General features: G+C 53.6%; 4 non-coding genes across 4 annotated transcripts; all 4 read left to right on the forward strand.

Moving 5' to 3' along the window:
• The first annotated feature begins 229 nt into the window (after positions 1–229).
• Positions 230–301, forward strand: TRNAP-UGG (transfer RNA proline (anticodon UGG)). The gene has a single exon. It is a non-coding gene; the product is annotated as a tRNA-Pro (tRNA).
• An 805-nt stretch (positions 302–1106) lies between these two features.
• Positions 1107–1178, forward strand: TRNAP-UGG (transfer RNA proline (anticodon UGG)). The gene has a single exon. It is a non-coding gene; the product is annotated as a tRNA-Pro (tRNA).
• An 805-nt stretch (positions 1179–1983) lies between these two features.
• Positions 1984–2055, forward strand: TRNAP-UGG (transfer RNA proline (anticodon UGG)). Its single transcript has one exon. It is a non-coding gene; the product is annotated as a tRNA-Pro (tRNA).
• Positions 2056–2860: 805 nt separating this feature from the next.
• TRNAP-UGG (transfer RNA proline (anticodon UGG)) lies at positions 2861–2932 on the forward strand. Its single transcript has one exon. It is a non-coding gene; the product is annotated as a tRNA-Pro (tRNA).
• Positions 2933–20753: the final 17821 nt, after the last annotated feature.

A 20753-nucleotide genomic window follows, 5' to 3' on the forward strand; every position in this document is an offset into this window, starting at 1 on the left:
ATTAAATATTGGTTCCCATATCATTGTTTTTGTTATAGAAAAGTGATATTGCTTTTCGTGCAAGTCTATAACCATGCATTTTCAACCAACATCTTGTATTAAGAACATTTTCAAAACTTATTTGTGACAAAAAATGTTCATTATCTCTCAGCAAAGTTACATCTCATGAGATAATCGAAGTGTTGATTGAACCTCATTTTCATACATTATTCACTGCTTGAAGAAGAGTGGCTCGTTGGTCTAGGGGTATGATTCTCGCTTTGGGTGCGAGAGGTCCCGGGTTCAAATCCCGGACGAGCCCACGCACCATTCTCTTGGGGATTGGTCAATTTTGAACTGGCCCTGGCTTTTATCTTCACAACTTTTGCTGCACAGCATGCTGAGGTATGGGCAATCAATGCTATCAATGACATAGCCTCGGGACTCCTTCGTTCATCAATAAATTAGCAATTGCCTTTATATCATTATAATAACTTGACACCAATGATGATATCATGATTAAAATCTAAATTAGTGTAAAATAAGCAATTCAAGAAATCGCGTCATTGAAAGGGTTTGTGCCTGACTCAAGCTGTGCAAATTCTTGACTCATTGTCCTATTCTCTGTCAGTTTACTATTCAAAAGTTATGATTTTTACATGAAGCCTCGTATACAAGTACTCGTATTTATGCGTTATGTCGACACAAAGGTAGCTTGTTGGTCTCGGGGTATGGTTCTCGCTTTGAATGCAAGAAGTTCCGGATTCTTTGCCCGGTAGTTTTATTTTTCTGGGATGAGTCGGCCATCATAGGGACAATACACGATGACTCCTGCGACCTGAGTTGTATTCATCTCAATAGATTGTTAGAGTGTGTGGTGAGTCAAGTTATAAATGTCATTAAATATTGGTTCCCATATAATTGTTTTTGTTATAGAAAAGTGATATTGCTTTTCGTGCAAGTCTATAACCATGCATTTTCAACCAACATCTTGTATTAAGAACATTTTCAAAACTTATTTGTGACAAAAAATGTTCATTATCTCTCAGCAAAGTTACATCTCATGAGATAATCGAAGTGTTGATTGAACCTCATTTTCATACATTATTCACTGCTTGAAGAAGAGTGGCTCGTTGGTCTAGGGGTATGATTCTCGCTTTGGGTGCGAGAGGTCCCGGGTTCAAATCCCGGACGAGCCCAGGCACCATTTTCTTGGGGATTGGTCAATTTTGAACTGGCCCTGGTTTTTATCTTCACAACTTTTGCTGCACAGCATGCTGAGGTATGGGCAATCAATGCAATCAATGACATAGCCTAGGGACTCCTTCGTTCATCAATAAATTAGCAATTGCCTTTATATCATGATAATAACTTGACACCAATGATGATATCATGATTAAAATCTAAATTCGTGTAAAATAAGCAATTCAAGAAATCGCGTCATTGAAAGGGTTTGTGCCTGACTCAAGCTGGGCAAATTCTTGACTCATTGTCCTATTCTCTGTCAGTTTACTATTCAAAAGTTATGATTTTTACATGAAGCCTCGTATACAAGTACTCGTATTAATGCGTTATGTCGACACAAAGGTAGCTTGTTGGTCTCGGGGTATGGTTCTCGCTTTGAATGCAAGAAGTTCCGGATTCTTTGCCCGGTAGTTTTATTTTTCTGGGATGAGTCGGCCATCATAGGGACAATACACGAAGACTCCTGCGACCTGAGTTGTATTCATCTCAATAGATTGTTAGAGTGTGTGGTGAGTCAAGTTAGAAATGTCATTAAATATTGGTTCCCATATAATTGTTTTTGTTATAGAAAAGTGATATTGCTTTTCGTGCAAGTCTATAACCATGCATTTTCAACCAACATCTTGTATTAAGAACATTTTAAAAACTTATTTGTGACAAAAAATGTTCATTATCTCTCAGCAAAGTTACATCTCATGAGATAATCGAAGTGTTGATTGAACCTCATTTTCATACATTATTCACTGCTTGAAGAAGAGTGGCTCGTTGGTCTAGGGGTATGATTCTCGCTTTGGGTGCGAGAGGTCCCGGGTTCAAATCCCGGATGAGCCCAGGCATCATTTTTTTGGGGATTGGTCAATTTTGAACTGGCCCTGGCTTTTATCTTCACAACTTTTGCTGCACAGCATGCTGAGGTATGGGCAATCAATGCTATCAATGACATAGCCTAGGGACTCCTTCGTTCATCAATAAATTAGCAATTGCCTTTATATCATGATAATAATCTGACACCAATGATGATATCATGATTAAAATCTAAATTAGTGTAAAATAAGCAATTCAAGAAATCGCGTCATTGAAAGGGTTTGTGCCTGACTCAAGCTGGGCAAATTCTTGACTCATTGTCCTATTCTCTGTCAGTTTACTATTCAAAAGTTATGATTTTTACATGAAGCCTCGTATACAAGTACTCGTATTTATGCGTTATGTCGACACAAAGGTAGCTTGTTGGTCTCGGGGTATGGTTCTCGCTTTGAATGCAAGAAGTTCCGGATTCTTTGCCCGGTAGTTTTATTTTTCTGGGATGAGTCGGCCATCATAGGGACAATACACGAAGACTCCTGCGACCTGAGTTGTATTCATCTCAATAGATTGTTAGAGTGTGTGGTGAGTCAAGTTAGAAATGTCATTAAATATTGGTTCCCATATAATTGTTTTTGTTATAGAAAAGTGATATTGCTTTTCGTGCAAGTCTATAACCATGCATTTTCAACCAACATCTTGTATTAAGAACATTTTCAAAACTTATTTGTGACAAAAACTGTTCATTATCTCTCAGCAAAGTTACATCTCATGAGATAATCGAAGTGTTGATTGAACCTCATTTTCATACATTATTCACTGCTTGAAGAAGAGTGGCTCGTTGGTCTAGGGGTATGATTCTCGCTTTGGGTGCGAGAGGTCCCGGGTTCAAATCCCGGACGAGCCCACGCACCATTCTCTTGGGGATTGGTCAATTTTGAACTGGCCCTGGCTTTTATCTTCACAACTTTTGCTGCACAGCATGCTGAGGTATGGGCAATCAATGCTATCAATGACATAGCGTAGGGACTCCTTCGTTCATCAATAAATTAGCAATTGCCTTTATATCATGATAATAACTTGACACCAATGATGATATCATGATTAAAATCTAAATTAGTGTAAAATAAGCAATTCAAGAAATCGCGTCATTGAAAGGGTTTTGTGCCTGACTCAAGCTGGGCAAATTCTTGACTCATTGTCCTATTCTCTGTCAGTTTACTATTCAAAAGTTATGATTTTTACATGAAGCCTCGTATACAAGTACTCGTATTTATGCGTTATGTGGACACAAAGATAGCTTGTTGATCTCGGGGTATGATTCTCGCTTTGAATGCAAGAAATTCCGGATTCTTTGCCCGGTAGTTTTATTTTTCTGGGATGAGTCGGCCATCATAGTGTAATGCGGGCGAAAGCGACCTTCCGGATGTGACGTCACGAGGAGGCGGAGCCAGGTGACGTGGGTGAAAGGTTGGGGTCCTTAAGCGGGTAAACCGGAAAGAGAAGGCAGTCGGGGTGTGAATGGAAAGGTGGGCCACGCGGGCGTACGAGCCGAGGGGGCACCGTCGAAGCGGGAGCCAACCTCGGGAACAGTAGGGAGCTACTGGGAGGTGTAAAGCTGCAGATAGAGATAGGCAGTAAGGCTGTGTGTGAGGGGCAGCGGGGTGGCTGCCAAGAGTCGCAGGAGCGACGAGAAGGCGAGACAGCACGAGGCTGTCAGAGCTGCAGCAGGAACAGCCAAGGGAGCTGTGTGAGAGTACAGTAGCGGAGCTGCTGTGGGGCTGCAAGAGCGACAAGAACAGCAGCGGGGCTGCTGATGGTGACTGGAGTGACATCGGAACCAGCACTGAGAGAATAAGAGAGACAGCCGTGTGGGAACGCAGTACGGACCGAATAAAGGACACTGAGCCAGAGATCGTGGTCAAGTCTTTTATTACACTGGGGTCAGAAGTGAAACGGCATGTCTAAGCAAGTAAGGAAGAAAATTCCCCCGGCGCCAGCATCGGCTTCTTCGTCCGACGACGACGAATTCCCTCCGACCACGGATTCTGCTGGGGTGGTGGAGGAGAGCCCTGCTGAGGCGAGCACGGGGACGGGCGTGGAAGATGTCGGCGCGATGGCGGGTCCGTCAACAACATCGGACGCTGAGCAAAGATGGCAACAGGTGGCAGAACAACTGGAGACACTCAAGGACGTCCTGGCGCATCTATGTCACCTCGTTACGCCAAGGACGACGACGGAACGAGAAGGTGCTCCACGGGCCGCCACGTTGCCTGCCCTGCCGCCGCCATTGGCCACGCGGCAAGAAGACGCCATCTTGCGCGCTCCGCGGCGCCAAACCGCCATCTTGGCCACGCCGCGGGCCGACGCCATTTTGAATTTGCCTCCAGAACAACCATCATTGGAAGACGGCGTAAAGAGGAGTCGGAGTCGCCACCTTACTACAGTTAAGGATTTCTCTATCGGGGGCGATTGGAGCGCTTTCGCCTGCCGATTTTTGGCGGCGGTTCGTTCAGCAAGATGGACCGATGCGGAGGCTTTGGAAGTGTTGCCGACTCTACTGGACGACGAATCTGTTCGATTTTTCCGTTCCATAACGGCCGATAAGAAGAAGACTTTATGTGGAGTTTTTGAGGAAATGGCCGACGCCTATGAGCCACCTGACGACGCGCATCGGCGATTCGCTCAACGACAACGAGCACCCGAAGAATCGCCCGTGGCGTTCAGGGGTGCGGTGTTGGAGCTGGCCATGGCAGCATATCCTGACACGCCACAGGATCTGCTTGAGCCTCTCATATTGGGAAAAATGCTGGAGCTGTCTCGGGATCTGGGGATCCCCATGCCTGTGTGTGGGCATGAGAAGCTCACGTCCCGGGCGGCAGCAAAGTGTCTGGATGCGCAGTTTAATCTCCGTCGCTGGAAGCAAGTGGCGGCATGGACGGGTGGGCCCGTCAAGGAAGGAGGCGCGATGGGGTGGGACCCCACAAGGGCGATCTATGTGCCGGATGAGCGGGGTCCTCGGGAGCTGACGGCCGCCTCCTCTCCATGGTCGGGACGCGGAAGGCCGGGGCCGCGCGCTACGCCATCGGGACGGGGCCGCCGGGATGCAAGACCTGCGCTTCGGCGCAACGAGGCCGATTGCTTCCGCTGCGGCCGTAGGGGCCATTACGCCAAAGATTGCTGGGCCCGCTTCCCGGGTCCGCCGCAGCAGGAGCCCACAACACCGGACAAGCCGACCAAGGGACCTCCGAAACAGGCATGTCGGCACGCACCAGACACTCGGCAAGGCTTTACACCTCACCCACCACCTTTGTTGCGCGATCCTATTGTTGTTGTTAAAGAAAGGCCATCGACGGGGCCTTGTCATTCAGTTACGCAGTGGCGCAAATTGGCACGGAGAGTTGTCGCGGCCGCTACGGGTTCGTCCACTGTACCGGGGTCTATACAAGGTGTGGACGTGCGCATTTTGGTCGACTCGGGAGCGTCTGCGACTATTATATCGGATGTCATTTTCCATCTGTTGGGCATTCCGCCGGGGGCTGTGCGTCCGGTTTATGGGTCTTGCGTCGCTGCGAACGGGGGTAGTATGGGTATCGTGGGCCAGGTGGATGCTAAGATATCTATTGGGGATGTGTCGGCTTCGGGCGTTGTGTTAATATCGAGATCTTTGGCGGTTCCTTGCTTACTAGGCACGGATTTTTTGGCTAAGATGCCCATTTTGATTAAAATCAATAAAAATTGTATTGAATTGCCGGGGGGCCGTCGAATCTCGTTTCTGCCGTCGCCCTGGGGGCGACCTGCTTCGGCCGTACAGGTGCAGGCGCTGTCCGTCGCATCTGTGGACATCCCACCTGGTTCACAGATGCTTATACCCTTGCGGTATCGGAAGCCCCTGCCCAATCGGCTAGGAGCAGTAGGGGTCTTGTTGTCGCCATCCGCCACGATAACAACAGGATTGGCGTTAGTTGGGGCACAGACCATCGTCCGGCCGGATCAATTACCGGTTTTACAGGTGCTTAATGCGGGGGTGGAAAACATCCGTGTTCCGGCCGGTACGGTTGTGGCACATGCCACTACGGCGTTTGCGACGCACGATTGTCCGCATCGCCGGGGAGTGGTCGCTGGTGTTTCCGAGTCAAGGGGTTCGGATAATCGTTGGATCGCTACCTTATGTGACGAAAATTCTTCCCTGTCCGTGGGGCAACGTGATGCGCTGCGTAAATTGTTGCTGACGTATTCGGATGTGTTCAGCTCCGACGATTTGGATTTGGGACGCACATCGTTGCTTTCCCATCACATTGAGACGGGCGACGCTGCCCCTATTCGGTTAAATTCGCATCGAATGAGTCCAGCGGAGCGAGAACACGTTCGGGGGGCGGTGGAAGACATGTTGGCTGCGGACATTATATCGCCATCTAACAGCCCATGGGGCGCTCCTGTGGTCTTGGTTAAGAAAAAGGATGGCAACTTGCGATTTTGTGTTGATTTCCGGAAATTGAATAAGATATCGGTGGCAGATGCGTACCCCCTGCCGCGTATGGACGACTCCCTTGACGCATTGTCGGGGGCTAAGTTCTTTTCCACACTGGACCTCTCTTCGGGATTTTGGCAGCTTCCCCTTGACGAGTCCTCACGGGAGAAAACCGCATTCCGTACGCCGCAGGGGTTATTTCAATTCAACTGCCTCCCGATGGGATTGAATGCGGCCCCTGCTATGTTTCAAAGGTTGATGGAGCTCGTTTTGACGGGGTTGCAGTGGGAGACGTGTCTTATATATTTGGACGATATTATTGTGTTCAGCCGCACATTCGAGGAACATTTAACGCGGCTGGAGACAGTGTTCACGAGGATGCGCTCTGCCAATTTGAAATTCAAACCAAAGAAATGCCACCTACTGCAACGGTCCGTCCGTTATTTGGGGCACATTGTGAGTGCAGAGGGGGTGTCCACGGATCCGGAAAAGACGGCGTGCGTCCGGGATTGGCCGACTCCGGCCTCCGTGGGGGATGTTCGGCGGTTTTTGGGATTTGCCTCGTATTACCGAAGATTTGTGCCGGGGTTTGCGACGATTGCGAGGCCCTTGCATCTCCTTACGGGTAAAGGACGGAAATTTGTTTGGGGAGAGCCGGAAGAGGCGGCCTTTCGGAGTCTGCGTGATCTATTGGCTACGGCCCCGACATTGGATTATCCCGATTTTGATCGCCCTTTCATTCTTGATACGGACGCGAGTGACACAGGTATTGGGGCGGTATTATCACAGTCTAAAGGGGGCGTAGAGCGCGTCGTGGCGTATGGTAGCCGAGTCTTGTCGCCTGCGGAAACACGCTACTGTGTCACTCGTAGAGAACTTTTGGCGGTTGTTTTTTTCCTACGCCAATTTCGACCGTACCTTTACGGTCGTTCGTTTATTGTGCGTACGGATCATGCGGCCTTGCAATATGCACTCAAAATGGACCAGCCATCGGGACAGTGGGCTCGTTGGTTGGACACGCTGCAGGAATTTTCCTTCCAAATTCAACATCGGAAGGGAGTGCGCCATGCGAACGCTGACGCACTTTCCAGATTACCAGGGCGCGCCCCTTGTAAATGTGCGTCGGGGACGCATAGGTGTTCGCCGATTCTGAACCCCCCTCAGCCGCTTACGTTGGCCGTCGGGAAGTCGGATACTCCGATGGAACCGGGACCGACTGATGGGGTTTTGAATCTGCCGCGGTCTGTCTGGATTCGGGAACAGATGATGGACGAGTCGTTGTTGTCCATGCGGAAGCGGTCTATGAGGGACAATGGGAGTCCGAGTTCGGCTGTGGGGCCGCGAACCGCTCTCCGAGATGGTCTGCTTATGTGGCAAGAAAGGTTCCAGGAAAGCTGGCGTGTGGTGGTACCAACGTCCTTGCGATTTGAGTTGATTAGAACTCTCCATTGTGACACACTATTGCATTTAGGGGTGCAGAAGACTTTGTTGACGTTACAACGTCATTATTTTTGGCACGGCATGGCGACAGATGTCGTAGGGCACGTGCGCGCGTGCCCTGAATGCGCCCGGCGTAAGCCGCCTAAACATCCTTACGTGCCGCCTCTCCAGTCGATTCAGGTGTCTCGAGTCAATGAATTGGTGGCACTGGACATATTGGGACCCTTCCCACCATCGGCGAGGGGAAATAAATATTTGCTGGTAGGGGTTGAGTATCTCTCCCGTTGGCCGATGGCCTGGCCGTTGCCCAATCAGTCGGCCGCGGCCATCACCGACGCCTTTTTGTTTGGGTACATTATGGACAAGGGGGCGCCTGAGAGACTCCTCACGGACCAGGGCCGAAATTTCTCTTCTAAATTATTGGCTGAAGTGTGCGCAGGCCTTGGGACTAAGAAAATACGGACATCTCCATACCATCCGCAGACGGATGGTATGGTTGAGCGGCTGAACAGGACATTGTCTGCCATGCTTTGCCATACTGTGAGTGAACAGCAATCAGATTGGGATCTGCACATCCCCGGAGTGCTTTCGGCGTACAGGATGACGCCTCATGCGGCTACAGGGTATTCGCCGTTTTACCTTATGTATGGTCGGGAAAACGTGCCTCCGGTGGATGTGCAATTGGGTACTGGGGTGAAGGGACCTCGTAAACCACTCCCTGAATACATTCAGGACACGGTTCGCCGGGTTACGGAGGCGCGGGAAAACGCCCGCGTGGCTACGGCCAAAGCCCAGGCCCGGAACGAGCGGTATGCTCGGCGGTCTGAGGGGGAGTGCCCCTGGAAGGTGGGAGACCTGGCCTGGCTCCATTGCCCGCAGGTGCGGCCGGGGACCTCTCCTAAATTGCACAAACCTTGGCATGGTCCTGTGCGCCTCATTGAGGTTCCCAATCCACAGTCGGCGCGCGTTCAGATTGGGTCTCGCCGTTGGTTTGTTCATACGTCGCGGTTAAAACCATATGTTGCTCCCCTACGTGATGCGTCATCTCCCAATGTTGCCTTGCCGGGGTCTGTTGCTGCTGACTCTGACTCTTCCCCGCCTGCGTCCATTGATCTTGCTAGAGCGCCTGTCGTACCTGTTCCAGACAGGCCGACCGTGACACCGCGGGGGAGGAGTGGGCCTGTTCGGAAGGCGCCTGCCAGGGCTGCGGGACCTTCAAGCCCGGCGACCCTTCCGACCCCGCTGCAGGCGCATTCGCGGAATACGACCAAGACTGATTCGTCAGGGACACGAGACGTCGGTGGACTTCCAATCGCAGCAGGGGAATTACCCCCTGTCATTCCTCGTGTTCCATCGCGTCCCCGTTCTACAAGTGGGCCGCCGACCGTCCGGGACGGGCCGGCGACCCGCACTCGTTCCAAATCGCTTACGTTTCGTTGATTGTATGTTGTTATTGTTCTTGTTCTTGCCGTCGTATTTATCGCATGCTTTCGTACGTTCGTCGATGTTACTTGTGTTGTTGTTCTTGTTGTTATATTGCATGCTTAGTGTCCTTTAAGGGGGAAGGTCGGTTCACCGCATTACGCTTTGGTATTGTTCAGCCGAGGTCGGCTGGGTTTTTTCTATGGGGGAGGGTGGTGTAATGCGGGCGAAAGCGACCTTCCGGATGTGACGTCACGAGGAGGCGGAGCCAGGTGACGTGGGTGAAAGGTTGGGGTCCTTAAGCGGGTAAACCGGAAAGAGAAGGCAGTCGGGGTGTGAATGGAAAGGTGTGGGGCCACGCGGGCGTACGAGCCGAGGGGGCACCGTCGAAGCGGGAGCCAACCTCGGGAACAGTAGGGAGCTACTGGGAGGTGTAAAGCTGCAGATAGAGATAGGCAGTAAGGCTGTGTGTGAGGGGCAGCGGGGTGGCTGCCAAGAGTCGCAGGAGCGACGAGAAGGCGAGACAGCACGAGGCTGTCAGAGCTGCAGCAGGAACAGCCAAGGGAGCTGTGTGAGAGTACAGTAGCGGAGCTGCTGTGGGGCTGCAAGAGCGACAAGAACAGCAGCGGGGCTGCTGATGGTGACTGGAGTGACATCGGAACCAGCACTGAGAGAATAAGAGAGACAGCCGTGTGGGAACGCAGTACGGACCGAATAAAGGACACTGAGCCAGAGATCGTGGTCAAGTCTTTTATTACAATAGGGATAATACACGAAGACTCCTGCGACCTGAGTTGTATTCATCTCAACAGATTGTTAGAGTGTGTGGTGAGTTGTGATGCCGCCACCACGAAGCCGTTCAGCAGGCGCCCCATCTGCGGCCTCGCCACCACCAAGCAACGGAGCCAACCCCTCGTCCCCCTCACCTCACCTCACATGAACACACCCGCACGCATTTTCCCCCACCCATAGAGCTGGAAGGGGAGATCACCTGATCGACCGGTTTTTATCCGAGAAACCCTTATCGGGATTAACTCTCACGGTTTCCGGCGATCAGGAAATTGGACGACCTCCCCCGACGCTACGTTGCGCCGCGGCGCTGCGACCGACCTTAATATGGTATGGTCGCGGCGTGGGGCATTCGGCCACCGCGGTTGAGGCGCATTCCCCCCCACACACACCCCCACGGGTCGACGAGGCAGGCAGAGGAGAGACGGGGCGGCGTAGTTTAGGGTGTGCAATTGATAGGGCAGGTGGTGGGGACATGCGGAAGCTCCGCGCTTAACTTCAGCAGCGAGCCGGGGTGATGGACACCGCCGCATGAACTTCAATAATGGGGGCCTGCGTGAGAAAGGGATTGATTGGAATTTGCGCTGCTCAACGCCGCACATTGATTAGCATATCACAGGCGCCCGGAATCGTGGTGCGCGTGCTTGAGCGCGCAGGCCCCATTGTTAGGGAGGGTAAGGGATTAATTAGGATTTACACCGCGGTACGCTGCGAGGACGAGATCACCAGAACCGCTGTGCGCGTGCCAGAGGGGCGCGAGCCCATTGTTCAGAGCCGCATCCCTTTGAGGTAGGGAGGATAAATAGGGGGCGCAAAGGGGAAATCGCTCTCTTGTCTCCAGCGCCAGAGGACCAGCAGCAGCTCCAGCCAGCGACCCGGACGTCCGTGCGACGCACCGAGGTACGCTGTTAGCACAAGGATCAGCGGACCGCCGTGGACACTTGACGGTGAGTGGGGAGGTGAAGTAGGATAATAGCCGATAGATAGGGAATAGGTACAGGTTTAGTGGAACAGGCCAGCCTCGTCGACTCACTGATTTAACATCAATTACCAGGTAGCAGATAATAAATCATTAATAGCGAAGCGTGGCCTCGCGTGATCTTGTCGAGCAGTGTGAGCGTGTGGGTGCGCGGGTGTACACAGTGGTTCGCCACGTGAGTGAGCCGCGGAGCTGAGCGCGTGGGTGAGCGTGTGTACACAGTGGTTCTGTAGTGCTGCGGCTCGCCTCGGGGGAGCGCTGCGCAGAGCGGTGCGAGAGTGGGTGTCGCGTGTGTTCACTCCGTGTGTGATACAGGTGCGCGATCATAACGCGAGCATTCAGTGGTGAGTGAGTGCCGCGGAGAGCTGTGTGCGTGAGTGCGCATACGTTCGTTACGTGTCGGATACGGATGCGCATTGGTAACGTGGTTATTCGACGTGGAGGCGAGTGCCGCACAGGGCTATAGACGGGCACACGCTCGCAGTGTGCGAGAGCTGTACGTAGCGGTGTAAAGAGGGGGAGTGTGGCGTTTGATTGATGATGCTGTGCGCACGTATGCTCGCAGCGTGGGAGCGCGGCGCGAGGCTGTAACAGTAGGGGCGTCGCGTTCGAATGCCGGCGAAACCGTAGCGGGTAATAGGGAGGTGGGGTAACGTAAACGGAATAGGGGATGCAGGCGGGAGGGACCCCGGGGGCCAACGGCCCCCACATATTGGTGTCAGAAACGGGACAATCCCCCGCGCCCCCAAGGGAGAGAGACCCCCCAACCCAGATTAAAATCAAATGCATATTTACGGGGAAAGGAATTCCATCATGGAAATCGTTTGCCCGCAGCATCAGGGGGGCTAAAAAAGTTAATGGGTGGTCAGATGAGGAGGCGTTGCAGCAGTTAGAGCTGCATTTAGATGGGCGAGCAGCTGACTTTGTGGAAGCTTTGCCCGCAAGCGCACAAACTCAGTGGGAAAAATTAATGTGCGAACTCGAACGGCGCTTCGGCGCCTATGACGAGGAGGATGCGCAGACGGCCTTAGAGGCACGCCGCCGCCAACCCGGCGAGGATCTACGATATTACGCCGAGGATGTACGCATGTTGACCCAGCTCGCGTACCCAGAGTACGAGGCAAAAATAATTGAGGGCCTCGCCGCCGGTAAAATCCAGCGATATTTGGCACACACCCCGTGGTGGCAGCCAAATGTCGACGGTGCACGCCTCTCCTTTAACACCCTCATCGAGCGCGCCCGCAAATGCGAGAAACTCTCGGGTGAGCGCGCGCAGCCTCGAGATAGGGGACGAGAGTGCCCCGTAGCGAGCCTACTCTCCTCGACGCGTTACATGTACCATGGGCGGTAAGGGGACGGGCAAGGGAGCATCAGAGACCCAGCGAGACAACCCCGGGGTGGGTAGCCGGGTTACAGGCCGGCATGGGAGATATGATAACCCAAGTAAACGATAAAATTAGCCAAAATATGGCCAAGCTACAGTCTACCATTCAGTCTGAGATGGGTGAGCTACACTCCACAGTAGGGGGGCTGGTCAGGAAGGTATCCCAATTAGAGTCCGAGTTGGAACAACTGCGTACAGGGAGAGGGAGCGGGCAGGGGACCCACTACGGAGCCGCCACCCCTCCCCGGACGTGTTATGTGTGCGATTGGCGAGGGCATCTCAGGAGGGACTGTCCTCAGGTCGCCCGAGCTAGACAAGGGCTTAGGTCAAACACTAAGGCCCCCCTATAGAGGGGACCACCGGGGGGTGAACTCGATGTAGCCCCGACACAAACAAGCTGTAGTGATAATGGCGAGCGAGTGATCTCCACACAGGTTCCAGCAACAACGCCCACGGAAACGGTGACTCCTGGCGACTGGCTATGGGAGCTGGTGGCGGGGATCACGGGGGCCACGTCGCTGGTGGAAGGGGAGGTAAACGGAGTGCGTACCCGAATCCTGCTGGACACGGGGGCGGTGGCCTCGCTCGTGAGCGCAGCGCACTGCAGCGCGATCGGGGTCGACGTGCGTCACCTGCAGGCCCCGGACCGCGCGCTGCACACGGCGAGCGGAGCCGGAATGGGGTTGCTGGGAAGAGCCACCCTAGAGGTCCGCATAGGCAGCCAGGTGTGCACCCAGGAGTTCTACGTGTCGAGTGCGTTGTGTCACGAGTGTATCGCAGGTACCGACCTCCTAGAACGGTTGGGACTCAACGTGCAACCCCGCCAGCGATGCGCCACCATGGAGAGCAACGGCGAGCGGATACCGTTCCTGGGACGAGAACCAACGCGCCTCCGCTTTGCACCTGTGGCCGCTATCCTGGCGATGGCAGTCACCATCGGCCCGCTCACCGAGATGCTGGTGCCGGTGGCAACATCCCCCACCGACCCCGCGCTCCGACCATCAGGGGAGGTAATGCTAACTCCTCACCCGGAGTTGGCAAAACGGTATGGGGTCGTGGGATCCGCCACGTTGGTAAACGCAGATGGGGACCGATTGTTTTTGCGGATGTTTAACCCCCACAGTACCCCAGCGATACTGCGACGGCGCACCCCGATTGCCATCGTACACCTCCTGCACGCACGCTACTCTAACGACTCGGTGTTCGCACTCTGGGCTGAGGACCCCGGTCGTCCTGAGGGTGACCAGGACCTGGCCTGGTGAGTCGGCCCGACTCCCCGAGCTGAGGTCGTTCCCCTGCTCGACGCGTTACATGTACCATGGGCGGATTTACCTAAGGGAGAGGCCGATCGGCTGCGCGAGTTACTGCGGGAGTATGCCGACGTATTCAGTGAACACGACTCGGACGTGGGTTGGACCGACCTTGTTAAGCACCAAATTGACACCGGTGCAGCCCGACCCATCAAACTCCCTGCATACCGAGTGGGCGCACCCAAACGCACCCAGATCAAAGAGGCAGTTGGGGACATGCTTCGCGATAACATAATTCAGCCCTCGGCGAGCCCCTGGTCAGCCCCAGTGGTACTAGTAACGAAAAAGGATGGGTCAACCCGGTTCTGCGTCGATTACCGTAAACTGAACGCAGTCACGCTCGGCGACGCCTTCCCCATACCCCGCATCGACGACACTTTTGACAGCCTCGCCGGAGCGCGATATTTTTCCACCCTCGATCTCGCGTCCGGGTACTGGCAGGTGGAGATGGCGGAGGAGGATCGGCTGAAAACTGCATTCACCACCCCGATGGGACTATTCGAGTTTCGAGTACTCCCGTTCGGACTCACCAATGCGCCCGCGACGTTCCAGCGGCTGATGGAGTTGGTGATGCGGGGTTTGCAATGGGAACAGTGCCTGATTTACTTGGACGATGTGATCGTGTTCAGTAGATCTTTGTCTGAGCATTGGTCCAGGCTACGAGAGGTGTTCCAGTGACTGCGAGCGGCTCATCTCAAGCTCAAGCCCCGTAAGTGTTACATCGCACAACGCGAGGTGGGGTACCTCGGGCATCGCGTCAGCGAGGCAGGCGTGCGCACCGATCCGGAGAAGGTACGCGCCGTAGTGGAGTGGCCACGGCCAAGGAATCTGACGGAGATCAGATCATTTTTGGGGCTCGCCACCTATTATCGTCGATTTGTAAAGGGATTCAGCGAGATTGCACGCCCCCTCACCCAACTCACCTCCCCTAAGCACCCCTATCAGTGGACGGGGGCCTGCCAGATGGCCTTCACCACTCTCAAAGACCACCTCACCCACGCCCCCACCCTCGCTTTCCCCGATTTTACCACCGATTTTATTTTGGACACCGATGCCTGCAGCAGCGGGCTGGGCGCGGTGTTGTCACAGGTACAGGATGGGACGGAACGAGTAATCGCGTACGCCAGCCGGACCTTGAGTGGGGCCGAGCTTAACTATTGCGTGACCCGCCAAGAGTTGTACGCCGTGATTTTCGCATGTGAGCAGTTCCGGCCGTATTTGTACGGCAGGAAATGTCGCGTACGCACTGACCATTATGCTCTGCAGTTTCTTCTTACATTCAAGGAGCCGCGGGGGCAGATGGCCCGGTGGTTGGCGCAGTTGCAGGAGTACAACCTGCAAATCGAGTATTGGACTGGCCGGACGCATTGAAACGCGGACGCCTTGTCGAGGCGGCCCACGGTGTACGCCGAGACAAGGGCGGAGGAGGCCTGCCCGTGTTTCACGGGGGGACGCTGCCGGCAGGCAACGGACCCCCGAGGGGCCGCGGCCACTGACCCCCCCCCAGCGAAAAAGAGTGCAGTGTGCACCACAGAGACCCTCACAGGTGGCACCGAGGATCCCGTCGACCGCCCGGCAAGCGCGGGACCCACGGCTCGGGATCCGGCGGATCACCCCGCCCTGATCGGACGGATCCAGGAGGACGTTGGCTGCGCCTTCCCGGGCCTGAACGACGAGCAGCTGAGACAGACCCAGCAGCGAGATCCCGATCTGGCGGCAGTGGAGGCGGCACTGCGGGAGGAAAAGAGCGCCCTACCAGGACCCTGGAGCGGTTTGTATGCCCGGTTGTGCGTGCAGAACGGAGTGGTACGGGAGTCAACCAAGGCCGGCCAGCCGGGGTGTATCTGTGTTCCTGCCCAGGTGCGCCCCCGCTGCTACGGCTGGTGCATGACCACCCACTTGGGGGCCACGATGGGGAACGACGCACTCGAGAGACCCTGCGTCGCCAGTATCTCTGGCCCAAATTGGCACAAGACGTGGCGGCCTGGGTACAGGGCTGCCGCGCCTGTCAGCAGTGCGGGCCGAAACCGGCACGATACCAGGTACCCCTAAGGCCGCTCCGCGTCAGCCGCACGAATCAGCTGGTCGGGATTGACCTACAGGGGCCATTCCCGCGATCCCATCGAGGCAAGCGGTATATCCTGGTCGCAGTAGAGTATTTCACCCGCTACCCCGTGGCAGTGGCCATCCCTGATAAAACGGCCTTGGTGGTGGCCCGGGCATTTGTGGAACATTACGTACTGAAGCACGGGATCCCAGAACGAGTCCTCACTGACCAGGGTAGCGAGTTCGAGGCCGAGCTGTTCCAGGCACTGTGCCGAGAATTCGGAATCCAGAAGGACCGAACCACAGCGTACCAACCACAAGCGAACGGTATGGTGGAGCGCATGAATCAGACCCTAGCGGGGAAACTCAAACGTATGGCAGCCGCAAATCAACGGGATTGGGACGAACACCTCCCCTACGCCATTTTCGCCTACGCCACCACCGTACACACGTCGACGGGACAAACCCCGTTTTTAATGATGTTCGGCCGTGAGTCTCGATTACCCGCAGATTTGCTATTCGGCGTCCCTTCCCCCCAGCCGGAGGAGGGAAGCCGCCCTGTGGAACACCTGTTGGAGACCCTGCGAGAAGCCCGAGGCCGAGCATACCCGGAAGGGGAAGCCGCGCATCGGCGGCAGGAACAGGGCACCCGACCCCGCATGGAACCCCCTTATTCCTGACAGGCGCTAAGGTGTGGCTACACACCCCTCGCGTCGGGGCTGGGCAGGTGGGGAAACTGACGACCTACTGGCGGGGACCCTGGACCGTGGTGCGACAGATCTCCCCCTGGACGGTACTAATTTATGGCGGGGAGAGGGATCGAGAGACGGTGGTCAACGTCCGCCGCTAAAAACCGTGGAAAGCGGCCCCGGCGAGAGAGAACCCCGTCACCCGAAGGCCCCGAAATCTCGGAGTACCCGCACCCCTCGTGCTGGGGGGCCTCGCACCCTACATGGGCCCCGCCGGGCCCCCGAGACGCCCCGATCCAGTCAGGAGACGACGCGGACGACGGCTCCTAAACCCTTCCGCTGCTGAGTTTGTGCCCCGGCCCACAGGTGCCGGAGGACGGGGAGAGCCGTTGGAGTGGAGGAGGAGGCCGCCGCAGGAGCTACAGAGGATGGAGCCACCCGCCCCGAGACCAGCCACCAGGTCCGGACGGATCCCCCGGACCCCACAACGTTTCCTCGTGGGCGCGGCCCAAGCAAGATCCTCCAGTCAACCCGGGACGGGGACTGGCACCTCGGGGGGCTATGTGATGCCGCCACCACGAAGCCGTTCAGCAGGCGCCCCATCTGCGGCCTCGCCACCACCAAGCAACGGAGCCAACCCCTCGTCCCCCTCACCTCACCTCACATGAACACACCCGCACGCATTTTCCCCCACCCATAGAGCTGGAAGGGGAGATCACCTGACTGACCAGTTTTTATCCGAGAAACCCTTATCGGTATTAACTCTCACGGTTTCCGGCGATCAGGAAATTGGACGACCTCCCCCGACGCTACGTTGTGCCGCGGCGCTGCGACCGACCTTAATATGGTATGGTCGCGGCGTGGGGCATTCGGCCACCGCGGTTGAGGCGCATTCCCCCCCACACACACCCCCACGGGTCGACGAGGCAGGCAGAGGAGAGACGGGGCGGCGTAGTTTAGGGTGCGCAATTGATAGGGCAGGTGGTGGGGACATGCGGAAGCTCCGCGCTTAACTTCAGCAGCGGGCCGGGGTGATGGACACCGCCGCATGAACTTCAATAATGGGGGCCTGCGGGAGAAAGGGATTGATTGGAATTTGCGCTGCGCAACGCCGCACATTGATTAGCATATCACAGGTGCCCGGAACCGCGGTGCGCGTGCTTGAGCGCGCAGGCCCCATTGTTAGGGAGGGTAAGGGATTAATTAGGATTTACACCGCGGTACGCTGCGAGGACGAGATCACCAGAACCGCTGTGCGCGTGCCAGAGGGGTGCGAGCCCATTTGTTCAGAGCCGCATCCCTTTGAGGTAGGGAGGATAAATAGGGGGCGCAAAGGGGAAATCGCTCTCTTGTCTCCAGCGCCAGAGGACCAGCAGCAGCTCCAGCCAGCGACCCGGACGTCCGTGCGACGCACCGAGGTACGCTGTTAGCACAAGGATCAGCGGACCGCCGTGGACACTTGACGGTGAGTGGGGAGGTGAAGTAGGATAATAGCCGATAGATAGGGAATAGGTACAGGTTTAGTGGAACAGGCCAGCCTCGTCGACTCACTGATTTAACATCAATTACCAGGTAGCAGATAATAAATCATTAATAGCGAAGCGTGGCCTCGCGTGATCTTGTCGAGCAGTGTGAGCGTGTGGGTGCGCGGGTGTACACAGTGGTTCGCCACGTGAGTGAGCGCTGCGCGGAGCTGAGCGCGTGGGTGAGCGTGTGTACACAGTGGTTCTGTAGTGCTGCGGCTCGCCTCGGGGGAGCGCTGCGCAGAGCGGTGCGAGAGTGGGTGTCGCGTGTGTTCACTCCGTGTGTGATACAGGTGCGCGATCATAACGCGAGTATTCAGTGGTGAGTGAGTGCCGCGGCGAGCTGTGTGCGTGAGTGCGCATTCGTTCGTTACGTGTCGGATACGGATGCGCATTGGTAACGTGGTTATTCGACGTGGAGGCGAGTGCCGCACAGGGCTATAGACGGGCACACGCTCGCAGTGTGCGAGAGCTGTACGTAGCGGTGTAAAGAGGGGGAGTGTTGGGTTTGATTGATGATGCTGTGCGCACGTATGCTCGCAGCGTGGGAGCGCGGCGCGAGGCTGTAACAGTAGGGGCGTCGCGTTCGAATGCCGGCGAAACCGTAGCGGGTAATAGGGAGGTGGGGTAACGTAAACGGAATAGGGGATGCAGGCGGGAGGGACCCCGGGGGCCAACGGCCCCCACAGAGTCAAGTTAGAAATGTCATTAAATATTGGTTCCCATATAATTGTTTTTGATTTAGAAAAGTGATATTGCTTTTCATGCAAGTCTATAACCATGCATTTTCAACCAACATCTTGTATTAAGAACATTTTCAAAACTTATTTGTGACAAAAATGTTCATTATCTCTCAGCAAAGTTACATCTCATGAGATAATCGAAGTGTTGATTGAACCTCATTTTCATTCATTATTCACTGGTTGACAACGAGTGGCTCGTGGATCTAGGGGTATGATTTTCGCTTTGGGTGCGAGAGGTCCCGGGATCAAATCCCGGACGAGCCCAGGCACCATTTTCTTGGGGATTGGTCAATTTTGAACTGGCCCTGGCTTTTATCTTCACAACTATTGCTGCACAGCATGCTGAGGTATGGGCAATCAATGCTATCAATGACATAGCGTAGGGACTACTTCGTTCATCCATAAAATAGCAATCATGATAATATCTTGACACCAATGATGATACCATGATTAAAATCAAAATTCGTGTAAAATAAGCAATTCAAGAAATCGCATCATTGAAAGGGTTTGTGCCTGACTCAATCTGGGCAACTTCTTGACTCATTGTGCTATTTTCTTTCAGTTTACTATTCAAAAGTTATGATTTTTACATGAAGCCTCGTATACAAGTACTCGTATTTATGCGTTATGTGGACACAAATGTAGCTTGTTGATCTCGGGGTATGGTTCTCGCTTTGAATGCAAAAAATTCCGGAATCCAAGCCCGGTAGTTTTATTTTTCTGGGATGAGTCGGCAATCATAAGGACAATACACGAAGATTCCTGCGACCTGAGTTGTATTCATCTCAATAGATTGTTAGAGTGTGTGGTGAGTCAAGTTAGAAATGTCATTAAATATTGGTTCCCATATCATTGTTTTTGTTATAGAAAAGTGATATTGCTTTTCGTGCAAGTCTATAACCATGCATTTTCAACCAACATCTTGTATTAATAACATTTTCAAAACTTATTTGGGTCAAAAATGTTTATTATCTCTCAGCAAAGTTACATCTCATGAGATAATCGAAATGTTGATTGAACCTCATTTTTATACATTATTCACAGGTTGAAAACGTGTGGCTCGTTGGTATAGGGGAATGATTTTCGCTTCGGGTGCGAGAGGGCCAGGGTTCAAATCCCGGACGAGCCCAAGCACCATTTTCTTGGGGATTGGTCAATTTTGAACTGGCCCTGGCTTTTATCTTCACAACTTTTGCTGCACAGCATGCTGAGGTATGGGCAATCAATGCTATCAATGACATAGCGTAGGGACTCCTTCGTTCATCAATAAATTAGCAATTGCCTTTATATCATGATAATAACTTGACACCAATGATCATATCATGATTAAAATCTAAATTAGTGTAAAATAAGCAATTCAAGAAATCGCGTCATTGAAAGGGTTTGTGCCTGACTCAAGCTGGGCAAATTCTTGACTCATTGTCCTATTCTCTGTCAGTTTACTATTCAAAAGTTATGATTTTTACATGAAGCATCGTATACAAGTACTCGTATTTATGCGTTATGTCGACACAAAGGTAGCTTGTTGGTCTCGGGGTATGGTTCTCGCTTTGAATGCAAGAAGTTCCGGATTCTTTGCCCGGTAGTTTTATTTTTCTGGGATGAGTCGGCCATCATAGGGACAATACACGAAGACTCCTGCGACCTGAGTTGTATTCATCTCAATAGATTGTTAGAGTGTGTGGTGAGTCAAGTTATAAATGTCATTAAATATTGGTTCCCATATAATTGTTTTTGTTATAGAAAAGTGATATTGCTTTTCGTGCAAGTCTATAACCATGCATTTTCAACCAACATCTTGTATTAAGAACATTTTCAAAACTTATTTGTGACAAAATGTTCATTATCTCTCAGCAAAGTTACATCTCATGAGATAATCGAAGTGTTGATTTAACCTCATTTTCATACATTATTCACTGCTTGAAGAAGAGT

This window comes from Lampetra fluviatilis, chromosome 24, assembly GCF_964198595.1.
Source record: "Lampetra fluviatilis chromosome 24, kcLamFluv1.1, whole genome shotgun sequence".
NCBI classification, from domain to species: Eukaryota; Metazoa; Chordata; class Hyperoartia; order Petromyzontiformes; family Petromyzontidae; genus Lampetra; species Lampetra fluviatilis.